We start from the raw sequence: 12,374 nt of genomic DNA on the forward strand, positions 1-12,374 counted from the left end.
AGATGTGGGTGGGAGGGTGACTTTGCCCGGCCTACAAATCTCGCGAGGTTTGGGCACCGCAGACTACGTTACAGTGCGGGAGAGCGGCTACCTTTTCAACGCTGCTGCTCGGACATCGGAGGTTGTGAGTGGAGTTGGTCGCGGCTTCCACGGCAGCCCCCTCCCTCCGGGACAGGCTCGTGCAGTCCTTGGCTCAGGTTTCTCACATTGCTCACGGTCAGCTTTTGACACTTCTCGTTTCATACTCATGAAAGCCCTGTTATGTGGGAATATATTTGTTTCACTAGTAGGGAAACTGAGGCCCAGAACTTAAAAATGGCTTACTCAAGAGTTCGTTCCTAGTAAGTGGTAGAGCTGGTTGTCCATTTCCATGATTCGATTACTATTAATATTACATACCATTTGAGTTCCAGGTACTAACCCCCAGCCTAGTCTTCCTGCTAAACTGTACTCCAACGTAACTGTCACAAGCTGAAATTTATTCCAACCGCTGCGTCTGCTCCTTCTTCAGTCTTTCCGAGCACTCTCTCGCGCGACAATTATTTTAGCATCCTCACCGGCCCTTTCGTTTATCCCTCAGGTATTCTCCCAAAACAGCAGCGCCAGAGATCCTCTTTTATTTTATTTATTTATTTATTTTTGTCTTTTAGGGCCACACCTGCTGCATATGGAAGTTCCGGGGTTAGGGGTTGAATCAGAGCTGCAGCTGCAGCTGCTGACCTACGCCACAGCAACTCAGGATCTGAGCCGCTTGTGCGACCAACGCCGCAGCTCACAGCAACACTCGATCCTTAACCCACTGAGCGAGGCCAGGGATCAAATCCGCATCTTCATGGATCCTGATCAGGTTCTTTTTCGCTGAGCTACATGGGGAACTCTCAGAGATCCTCTTTTAACAAGCCACATGGTGGCACCCCGGCGCTGAAATTCTCCAAAACCTTCCTATCTTACTCTTTGTAAAAGTCGAAGTCCTTGGTTTAGCCAGTAAGGCCTATACAGTATGACTTCTCTTAACCTCCCTGACCTCATCTCCTGTTGTGTTAGCTTCCAGCCCCTTCATTCCTGTCCCAGTTATCCTGGCCTTTTCCCCATATAGCCTTGTGGCTCTTCTCTTTATTTCCTTCTCTGGCTGTCCTAGCTGAAATTTTGCCCCTCCACATACACTTCATATCCTCCTTTCCTGCTTTTTTTTTTTCTCCTTAACACTGACTGTTATCAGATATGGTATTGTTTTAATCTTGTTTATTGTTTCCCCACTAGAAGGCATGCCCCAGGAGAGCAGAGATTTTTGTTTATTTTGCTCTCAGCTGAATCCCCAGCATCTTGAAATAGAGCCTGAATCTTCATAGGTACATAGTATATATTTTTTCAATAGTGAAACTTTTGATATAAAGTTATTTCAAATGCTTATTGAGAATTTACTATGAGCTAGATGTTGTTTTGGGCATTGGAATACAGTGGTGCACAAGATAGATGCGGAAGCTCTATCTTGCTTTTTATTCTAGTGAAGGAAAGTGTAATAAGTCAACAGATAGTGCTAACTGCTAAGGAGAAAATAAAACAGGAACACACATTGGGTGAATGATATGGGAGGAACATTAGTCAAAGTGGTCAGAGAAAGCTTCTGAAGAAATAGTTGACCTAAGACCTGATTGGTAAGAAGGGGACACCATGCAAAGAACTGGGGAGGAATGTTCCAGGAGAGGAAATAGATGCAACGGTAGGAGTGAGCTTGCTGTGTTGGAGGAACAGGAAAAAGGACAGTATGCCTGTATTCCAGTGAACAAGGTGGACATTGGAGTCGTGGTGTCAGATGAGGAAGGAGAGAAAGAGATTTTTCTTATCTGAGATCACACAACTCATCAGTGGTATTTATTTATTGAGACTGCAAATAGTGAGCGCCAGCTCTGTGTCAGGCCTCATGTCAGGCTCCAAAGCTTCCAGTGCAATAGATGACTGGTGTTTGTGCAGAGCTTTATAGTTATGAAGCACCTTTAACATATAGGAGTTTCCACTGTTGGACAGTGGGATCAGAGGCATCTTGGGAGCTCTGGGATGTGCGTTCCATCCCACCACTGCAGCTCAGATCTGATCTCTGGCCTGGGAACTCCATATGCTCCAGGGCCACCACAAAAAAACAAAAAACAACAACATACATTGTAACATTTAATCCTCGAATCCTGGGGGTGGTTCTCTCTTATGTAGATTCTTTCTTATTTGACAATAAAGGAAGACTGAGAGAGGTGAAGGTTTTGTCAGGACCATACAGCTACTTAGCCACAGAGCCCATACTTGAACAAACTAGTCCTCAGAATGCAAATCCATGTCTTTTTGCCAATACCACATGACCAGCCTAAAAACCCATTATTGTATATTACTTATCTTAAAAAAGATTTCTAGTTACCTATATTTGTGTAGCATGAGTTATTCAGGTAGAAGTACCAAGGGCATCTTTGTTAAAATCCTGTAACTCGAACGTATATATATTTAACACAATGGAGCAAATCTTGAGAAAGGGGTACTTATGATGCTATATGTATTATTGGATAACAGTCCCCCACCTCCCACTCCCAATCCAATTAGATGCTCAAAATAATTTCCATTTATTCTCCAATGAATGTTGTCTTGATTTGTCCCCCTGTGCCACTGAGGCAGAGTCCTGAGTTACAGCACTGAGTGTCTGTAAACAGCCCATGTCATCAGTTTTCCGCTTTGTCTCTTTGTGAAAATGCTTCTAGTATTTGTCCAGGCCTGAACTCCTTGTTGAAAGACCTGCCTAGTATTTGTGGGGCTGACTTTAATTTCTTCCCTGTGGAAAATGAGAACCACTGCTCAACATGTTCTACTGTGTATTGTTGCTATGGGAGAAGAATAATATGAGGGAAATGGCTTTGCCAAGGGACAGGAACGGGCCACAGTTCACCAGACATTTCAGTTGAATAAACATTGATTTTGTGTGTTCTTGGGCATGCCAGCCCACATTACAGAGCCTAGTAAAATATGATTCCTGTGCTCTGGGAAATTAAACTCTGGAGATGAAAGTATCTACTAGAGGGGTTCTTTTTTGGCACAGTGGGAAGGGATCTGGTGTTGTCTCTGCAGGGGCTTGGGTTGCTGCGGTGGTATGGGTTCGATCCCTGGCCTAGGAACTTCCACATGATGCAGGCACAGCCAAAAAATATCTACTATATACTTAATATCAAAGAATATGTGTTAACTGTTTTGATTGTGCCCAGGACTTAATTTATAGAGGTGACTGAGTGATGACACACAATTTCAATGCCATTGGGGTAAAGGGTGTTAGAATATGGCCTTGGGGGAATATTGGCTTGGTACATGAGAGTCTATAAAGGAGGTAGTTGGGGATACTGGTTTGGATTTGTTGGTTTGTGAAAGGTATGCTTGAGGGCAAATTGTTGTTACCTTTAGGAATTAGCTAACCCTGAGAGGGGCAGTTCCATCCTGGTCTGCAAAGCTCCAAGATGTCAAGGCATCATAAAATATAGATTAAAACAAACAAAAAAAAGAGTTGGAGTTCTCTGGTGGCCTAGCTGTTAAGGATTTAGTGTTTTCATTGCTATGCCATAGATTTGATCCCTGGGCCAGGAACTTCCACATGCCACAGGTGTGACCAAATAAATAAAAGGTGTAATACAACAACCAAGGCTAGAGTGGATGAGATGGGATAATGAAGCCACAGTTATGGGGATCATGATGGTTTCTGTTAAGGCCTGGGTCTGTCTTGTTTCCTGTAGACTTGGTACTTAGGGGACATAGTTGGCCGTCGGTTATTATTAACTGACTAATGGAAGAAGCAACCAAATGTTGCTTAGAATGGAGAATCAGAGAAGTTCTGTAAGAGGAGTTGTTGCTTCTGAGCTTTGAAGGATGATTAAGAATCCTCTATATGAAATGCAAATCAAAACTACAATGTGATACCATCTCACATCAGTCAAAAAGGCTATCATTAATAAGTCTACAAATAACAAATGCTGGAGAGGGTGTGAAGAAAGGGGAAACCTACACTGTTGGTAAAAATGAAGATTGGTACAACCATTGTGGAGAACAGTATGGAGGTTCCTCAGAAATCTAATTATAGAACTACCATATGCTCCATCAGTCTCATTCCTGGGCATATATCCAGACAAAATTGCAATTCAGAACGATGCACCCCTATGTTCATAGCACTGGTATTCACAATAGCCAAGACATGGAAACAACCTAAATGTCCATCAGCAGATGAATGGATTAAGAAGATGTGGTACATATATACAATGGAATACTACTCAGCCATAAAAGGAACAAAATAATGCCATTTGCAGTAGAATGGATGCAACTAGAGATTCCCATACTAAGTGAAGGAAGTCAGAAAGAGAGACAAATACTGTATGATATCCCTTATATGTGGAATCTAAAATATGGCACACGGGAGTTCCTGTTGTGGCTCAGCAGAAATGAATCTGGCTAGGAACCATGAGGATGTGGGTTCAATCCCTGGCCTCACTCAGTGGTTCAGGGATCTGGTATTATTGTGAGCTGTGGTGTAGGTCACAGACTCTGCTTGGATCCCACATTGTTGTGGCTGTGGCATAGGCGGTTAGCTGAGGCTCCTATTGGACCCCTAGCCTGGGAACCTCTATATGCTGTGGGTGTGGCCCTATAAAGACAAAAAAAAAAAAAAGTCAACAGTAATGCCCTTCTTTTGTTTTTGATTCTGGTACTTTAAGTCATTTTTTTTTATCTTGGTTAGTATTGCTAAATGTTTGTCAATTGTGTAGATCTTTTCAAAGAATCAGCATTTGATTTCACTGCTTTTCTCTGTTGTTTTTATATTCTCTATTAATTTCTGCTCTATTATTTTCTCTTTCTGCTTGCTTTAGGTTTAGTGTACTCTTCTTTTTCCAGTGTGTTGAGGTTGAAGTTTAGGTTATTGATTTGTGATCCTTCTCTTTCTCTCTCTCTCTTTTTTTTTTGTTTTGCTTTTTAGGACCGCACCCATGGCATAGGAAGTTCCAAGGCTAGGGGTCGAATGAGAGTGATAGCTGCTGGCTTATGCTCCAGCCACAGCAATGTGGGATCCAAGCCATGTCTGCAACCTATGCCATAGCTCATGGCAATGCTGGATCCCCAACCCACTGAGCAAACCCAGGGATCAAACCCAAATCTTCATGAATACTAGTTGGATATGATTCCATTGCACTGCAGTGGGAACTCCTGTGATCTCTCTCTTAATAGCAGCATTGCAGCTATAAATTTCCCTCTAAGCAGTGCTTTAGTTGCATTTCACAAGCTTTTGTATTTCTTGATTTTCATTCATCTCAAATTCTTTTCTTTTCTTTTTTTTGCTTTGTAGCGCCACACCTGTGGGATATGGAGGTTCCCAGGCTAGAGGTCCATTTGGAGCTACAGCTGCCGGCTTACACCACAGCCACAGCAAAGCCAGATCTGAGCTGGGGATACAAAGTCATAAATGATATGATCCTGGCATTGCCGTTGTGGCGCAGCAGAAATGAATCCGACTAAGAAACATGAGGTTGTGGGTTTGATCCCCGGCCTCGCGCAGCGGGTCAAGGGTCTGGCATTGCTATGAGCTGTGGTGTAGGTTGCAGACATGGCTCAGATCCTGCATGGCTGTGGCTGTTGCTTAGGCTGGAGGCTACAGCTCTGATTAGACCCCCGGCCTGGGAACCTCCATATGCCCCGGGTGTGGCCCTAAAAAGACAAAAAGACGAAAAAAAATGTTGTAGATGAAGTTTGCTGTATCAATTGATTCTTCCTTTCACTTGAACACTTAGAGGCCATTGAGGGTTATTAACTGGCCTCATTTCATTGTATTTCATTGTTGTTTTGTCTTAAGAGAATAGGGAGACTGGAGGAGAGGGAGAGAGATAAGAGAATGGCCAGTAGGTGGAGCAATTGGAACGTACAATATTTATCAATGAAGTTCACTGTCTTTTTTTTTTTTTTTTTAATGCTTGCATACATGGCATAAGGAAATTTCTAGCTCTGGGATCAAATTCAAACTGTAGCTGCAACTTATGCTGGATTGTTAATTTGTGTTGGGCCAGGGAATGAACCCATGCCTTTGCAGTGATGCAGACCAGTGCAGTCAGATTCTTAACCCACTGCACCATAGTGGGAACTCCTGTTTGTTTGTTTTAATCTGAGAAATCTTTCTTTTTTGAAAGATAGATTTGCTGGATATAAGATTTTTGGTTGACAGGTTTTTTTTTCTTTGTGTGCTTTGAAAATATTATTCCAGTGCCTTCTGGCCTCATTGTTTCTGCTGAGAAGTTGTCTGTTAATATTCAGGTTTACATGTTCATATAGCATAATTTTCTCATGCTGCTTTCAAGATTTTGTTCCTTATATTTGACTTTAAGCACTTCTACTATTAGGTATCTTGGATCTCTTTGTTTTTATACTACTTGAATTTTGTTGTGCTTCCTGGATGTATAGGTTTTTATTTTTTAATTCATTTGGGTTGATTTCAGCCATTAATTACTTCAAATATTTGTTCCTTTCTGTTCTTTCTCTCTTCCCCTTCCAATTATATGTTTGTAGTATGCTGAATGGTGTTCCGCATTTCTCTCAGATTCTATTTATTTTTCTTCATTTTTTTCTGTTCATTTTCGGTTTACATCACTTCTATTGACCTGTCTTCAAGTTTGCTTATTTTTTCTCCTCCTGATTCATATCTTCTGTCATGTCTCTCTAGTGAATTTTTATTTCAGTAATTATATATTTAAACTCCAGAATTTTCAGTTGGTTCTTGTTTTATAATTTTTAGCTCTTTAGTAATAGTTTCTATTTGATGGGACATTGTTGTCACATTTTCCTTTATACTTTAATCATTATTTCCTTTGGTTCTGTGAATGTATACATAATGGGTACTTTAAAAGTTTTTTTTTTTAATTTATCTGATATCTGATTGCTCTCACAGTTTCTTTTGCCAGTTTTTACCTATTGTATGGATCATACTTTGCTGTTTCTTTGCATGCCTTGTAATTTTTTGTTGGAAACTGGATTTTTTTTTTTTTTTTTTTGCTTTTTGCATATAGAAGTTCCCAGGGTAAGGGTCAAATCAGAGCTACACTGCCAGCCTATGCCACAGACAGCCATAGCAATGCTGGATCCCCATACACTGAGTGAGGCCAGCGATCGAACCCACATCCTCATTGATACTAGTCAGATTTGTTTCCACTGCACCATAATGGGAACGCCCAAAAAACTGGATGTTTTATTTATCTTTTTGTCTTTTTGTCTTTTTAGGGCTACACCCCCGGCATGTGGAGTTTCCCAGGCTAGCATGTCTAACTGGAGCTGTAGCCGCCGGCCTATGCCACAGCCACAGCAACAGGGGATCTGAGGCTCATCTTCGACTTACACCACAGCTCACGGCAATGCTGGATCCTTAACCCACTGAGCAAGGCCAGGGATTGAACCTGCCACCTCATGGTTTCTAGTCAGATTCATTAACCACTGAGCCACGACAGGAACTCCCAGAGAACTGGATGTTTTAGATATTTTATTATAGCAACTGTCATGGTTAGTTTTATGTGTCAACTTGATTGGGCCATGGAATGTGCAGATATTTGGTGAAACGTTATTCTGGGTATTTCTGTAAGGTTATTTTAATTTGAGATTAACTTTTTTTTTTTTTTTTTTTTTGTCTTTTTGCCATTTCTTGGGCTGCTCCTACGGCATATGGAGGTTCCCAGGCTAGGGGTCTAATCGGAGCTGTAGCTGCCAGCCTACGCCAGAGCCTCAGCAATGTGGGATCTGAGCCGGATCTGCGACCTACACCACAGCTCATGGCAATGTCGATCATTAACCCACTGAGCGAGGGTAGGGATCAAACCCGCAACCTCATGGTTCCTAGTTGGATTCGTTAACCACTGCACCACAACAGGAACTCCTGAGATTAACATTTTTATTGGTAGACTGAGTAAAGCAAATTGCTTTCCCTAAATTGGTTTGACCTTATCTAGTCAGTCGAAGGCCTGAGTAGAACAAAAGGCTAACCTTTCCTAAGTAAGAGAGAATTCTTCCTATCTGACCGCCAGCAAACAGGGACATTGGCTTTTTTTCCCATCTTCAAACTCAAACTAAAACATTGGCTCTTCCTGGATCTCAGGCTTGCTGGTCCTTGGATGAGAACTACATGATTGACTCTTCTGGTTCTCAGGCCTTTGGGCTGGAATTGGAGATAAGCCATCAGGTCTCCTAGGTCTCTAGCTTGCTGTTTCATCTTAAGATTTCAGAACTTTTCTGCCTTCGAAGTTGTGTGAGCCAATTCCTTAAAATCTATCTGTCTGTCTGTCTGTCTGTCTGTCTGTCTATCTATCTATCTATCTATCTATCTATCTATCTATCTATCTATCTGTATCTATCTCCTGTTGGTCCTATTTCTCTGGAGAACCTTGACTAATATAGCAGTGCTAAGTACTTGTCCCCCCAACCTGCTTGGATTTATTGTTATTTGATTCTTTGTTTGTCTAGTGATTGACTGGATTATTTTAGAAGGCTACTTCCCACTCCCACCCACTTTAATGCTAAGCCTCTGATGCTTCTCTTTAGGGAGGTCCAGCTTTGTATATGTCCTTTTTGTAATCATCCTGGGATGATAGTAATTTTGGTAAAACTCTGTTTTCTTGTCTATGCTCAGCAGTGTAATTGCAACTGATTGCTCTGCCATTTTCAACAATGCCTTGGGGCATAAATTGCTATGCAAACTAATCCAATTAAATTCTGTCTCATTTAAAATAATAGTTTTTTGTTTTGTTTTGTTTTTTCCTTTAAGGCCGCACCCAGGGCATATGGAAGTTCCCAGGCTAAGGGATGAATCAGAACTGCAGCTGCCGGCCTACACCACAGCAACACGGGATCCAAGCTACATCTGCAACCTACACCAGGCTCACAGCAACCCTGGATCCTTAACCCACTGAGCGAGGCCAGTAATACAACCCACATCCTCATGGATCTGCGTCAAGTTCGTTCCTGCTGAGCCATGATGGGAACTCCAAATTTTTTTTTTTTAATTCTTGGCTGTGCAGGTGTTCAGAAGTTCCTGGGGTCAGGGATCAAACCCTTGCCATAGCAGTGACAATGCCGGATGCTTAACCTGCTATGCCACCAGGGGAAACTCAGTGAAAGAATAGTTTCTGAGGTCATTGTTTGATATTTGTTCTGACTCTAGAAGTGCTTTTCCCAGCTGTTTTTCTCTGGCTTTTTTCAGTACACTAGCTGGCTATGACTTATCCTGCATCTAGATTCTTTTCTCAATTGACTTTAGCCACAACCAGCACTGTTCTTGTGAGCACTCCTAGGCTTGAACTTCTCCGGGCCTTGTTGTAAATGAAGTTAGTTATTTTGAGAAGAGAACTAATCTCTTAGTTCTGTCCTCTCCCTTTCCCCTCCCCACCTTCTTTTCTCCCTAGGCAAAAGCTCTAAGCCAGGGATCTGGGGCTTAAAATAGAAGCAATGGCAGGCAGAGTTCCTATTGTGGCACAGCAGAAACAAATCCAACTAGGAACCACGAGGTTGCAGGTTCAATCCCTGGCCTAGCTCAGTGGGTTAAGGATCCGGTGTTGCTGTGAGCTGTGGTGTAGGTCACAGACATGGCTTGGATCTGGCATTGCTGTGGCTGTGGCATAGGCCAGCTGCTGTAGCTCTGATTCAACCCCTAGCTTGGGAACCTCCATATGCTGTAGGTGTGGCTCTAAAGAGCAAAAAAAAAAAAAAAAAAAAAAAAAAAAGAAAAGAAAAGAAAAGAAAAAGAAAAAAGAGAAACAGTAAATGGCAGGCTTCTCTGAGTGACACCTGTCACCCTAGGGTATAAGGGTATTGCCAGTATGATGTACCCAAGTTAGAGCCTCCATTCCATGAGCAGGGGCTAGGTGAAAGAGGGGAGCCCCAAATTCTCAACTTTGTTTGCCTGGGACTTAGCCTCAACAGCAGGGGCAGAAAGCAAAACACTGATGTCCTGTTCCTCCTTGAAAGAAAGCCCTTCACTGGAAGCTGATGTTCTTGGCTGTAGCAGTCTAGAGGTAAATCTCTACCTCACTGGGAGGGTGGAAAGAGGAAATGGTCATGGTTCAAATACCATAGACTATCACCTGCTTTTTTTTTTTTTTTGCCATTTCTTGGGCTGCTCCTGTGGCATATGGAGGTTCCCAGGCTAGGGTTCTGCCTACGCCAGACCACAGCAACATGGGATCTGAGCAACCTACACCACAGTTCACAGCAACGCCGGATCCTTAACCCACTGAGCAAGGCCAGGGATCGAACCTGCAACCTCATGGTTTCTAGTTGGATTTGTTAACCACTGAGCCACGGTGGGAACCCCTATCACCTAATTTTTGTATTTTTTTTTTACAACCACACCTGTGGTATATGTAAGTTCCCAGGCCACTGGTCAAATCAGAGCTGCAGGCCTACAGCACAGCCACAGCAACACCATATCCAAGCCACGTCTGTGAACTATGCCACAGCTTGCAACAACATTGGATCTTAACCCACTGATCGAGGCCAAGGATTGAACCCACATCCTCATGGGACAATATGTTGCGTTCTTAACCCTCTGAGCCACAATGGGACCTCCAATTTGTATATTTTTTTTGGAATAGGTGTTTTTTCCTTTATTTTTTGCCCTTTGGGCTCTTGGTAGAGGCTTTAAATGGAATGGTTGCTTTAAAATAATTTCCACCGGGAAGTTCTCATGTGGCACAGCAGGTTAAGGATCCAGCATTGCCACAGTTGTGGTGCAGGTCCCAACTGTGGTGCCAGTTCAGTCCCTGGCTTGAGACTTTCCACATGCTGCAGTACAGTCAATAAAATAAAATGAAGTAAAATAAAATAAATTTTCACCAGTTTTGCTGGGGGTGCAGGTCAGTGGAGCTCTTCACACTGCCATGCTATAGGTTGATCCTCTTAATTACATCTCAATTGAAGTTAATTAATTTATTTTTTATTTTATTTTATTTTATTTTTTTGTCTTTTTGCCATTTCTTGGGCCGCTCCCTTGGCACATGGAGTTTCCCAGGCTAGGGGTCCAATCGGAGCTGTATGAAGTTAATTTAAAAAGGAGGGAGAGAACTTGACATACTGTTGTCAGGATTGAGAGGTGGTAGTCACCAGCTTCTGGCCACAGTCACCTCTCCCATTTCTGTTGTGTATGGATTTCGTTATATAATAAAAGTCATATTTTAAAAAATTCCAACTTTAGGAGTTCCCGTTGTGGTGCAGTGGTTAACGAACCTGACTAGGAACCATGAGGTTGCAGGTTCGATCCCTGGCCTTGCTCAGTGGGTTAAGGATCCGGCGTTGCTCTGAGCTGTGGTGTAGGTTGCTGACACGGCTTGGATCCCGCGTTGCTGTGGCTCTGGCGTAGGCCGGTGGCTACAGCTCTGATTAGACCCCTAGCCTGGGAACCTCCGTATGCCGTGGGAAGTGGCCCTAGAAAAGGCAAAAAAAGAAAAAAAAATTCCAACTTCAAATCATCTACTCATTATCAATTCTTTCTTTCTTTGATACCTACATCCAGTTTTCTCTTAGCTGACTTTATGTATATTTCTTGGGATTCTATTGTGTTTAGCCTAAGTTTCCTTGATAGGGTATTTACCACATTTCTACAAGGTCCTATTGTTGCTATTCCTGGTGGTAATGTAATGATTTGTCACTGTATTGTTCTCCTGAGGCCTGTTTCAAGTTAGCCTTCTCTCATGGGTGAGCATTTGTATAGTTTCTAGTTTTTAGCTGTAACATACTGTTTGGCTATAATTATCTTTCTTCAAATTTGTTCCTCTCTCTTTTGAATCATCTCCCTGAGATATATTTCCCAACATGGTATTACTCAGGTGGAGAATATGATTGTTTTTATGACTCTTGATAGCTATTGCCAAATTTCTCTTTAGAAAGATTATTCTTGTTTATAGTGCAGTCTCAGTGCAGAAATATACTTATTTTTTCACAATCCAATTGAGTTTTTTCTGTTTTATTTGTTTTTGCTAATCTAGCAAATGTGCTTTAGGACTTTTTTAATTCAGTGAATTTTATTATATTTACAGTTGTACAACCATCATCACAAGCTAATTCTAGAAAATTTCCATCCCAAACCTGCAGTCTTTCCCTCCCCCACAACCTATCCGCCTTGGTAATCATGTTTTTTAAAGTCTGAGAGTCTGTTTCTGTAATGCAAATAAGTTCATTTGTATCCTTTTTTTAGATTCCACATATAAGTGATGGCATATGATATTTGTGTTTCACTGTATGACTAACTTCACTTAGCATGATAATTTCTAGATCCATCCATGTCACTGCAAATGCCCTTATTTCATTCTTTTCTGTGGTCAAGTAATATTCCATTATGTATA

The 12,374-nt window shown here is 42.0% G+C and overlaps 1 protein-coding gene across 7 annotated transcripts in view; it reads left to right on the top strand.

The window, feature by feature from the left end:
• The first annotated feature begins 41 nt into the window (after positions 1-41).
• UIMC1 (ubiquitin interaction motif containing 1) overlaps positions 42-12,374 on the top strand; it is a 140,094-nt gene continuing 127,761 nt past the window's right edge. For 6 of the 7 annotated variants that reach the window (XR_014834622.1, XR_014834678.1, XM_085006554.1 and 3 more), the window contains exon 1: positions 47-216. The gene's annotated coding sequence lies outside the window, so the exon portion shown is untranslated. 7 annotated transcript variants of the gene reach the window in all.

The sequence above is a fragment of the Sus scrofa genome, chromosome 2, assembly GCF_054392235.1.
Source record: "Sus scrofa isolate SSC_HxYL_T2T_F1_AM1 chromosome 2, Sscrofa_HxYL_maternal_Yorkshire_Landrace_v2.0, whole genome shotgun sequence".
Lineage (NCBI taxonomy): Eukaryota > Metazoa > Chordata > Mammalia > Artiodactyla > Suidae > Sus > Sus scrofa.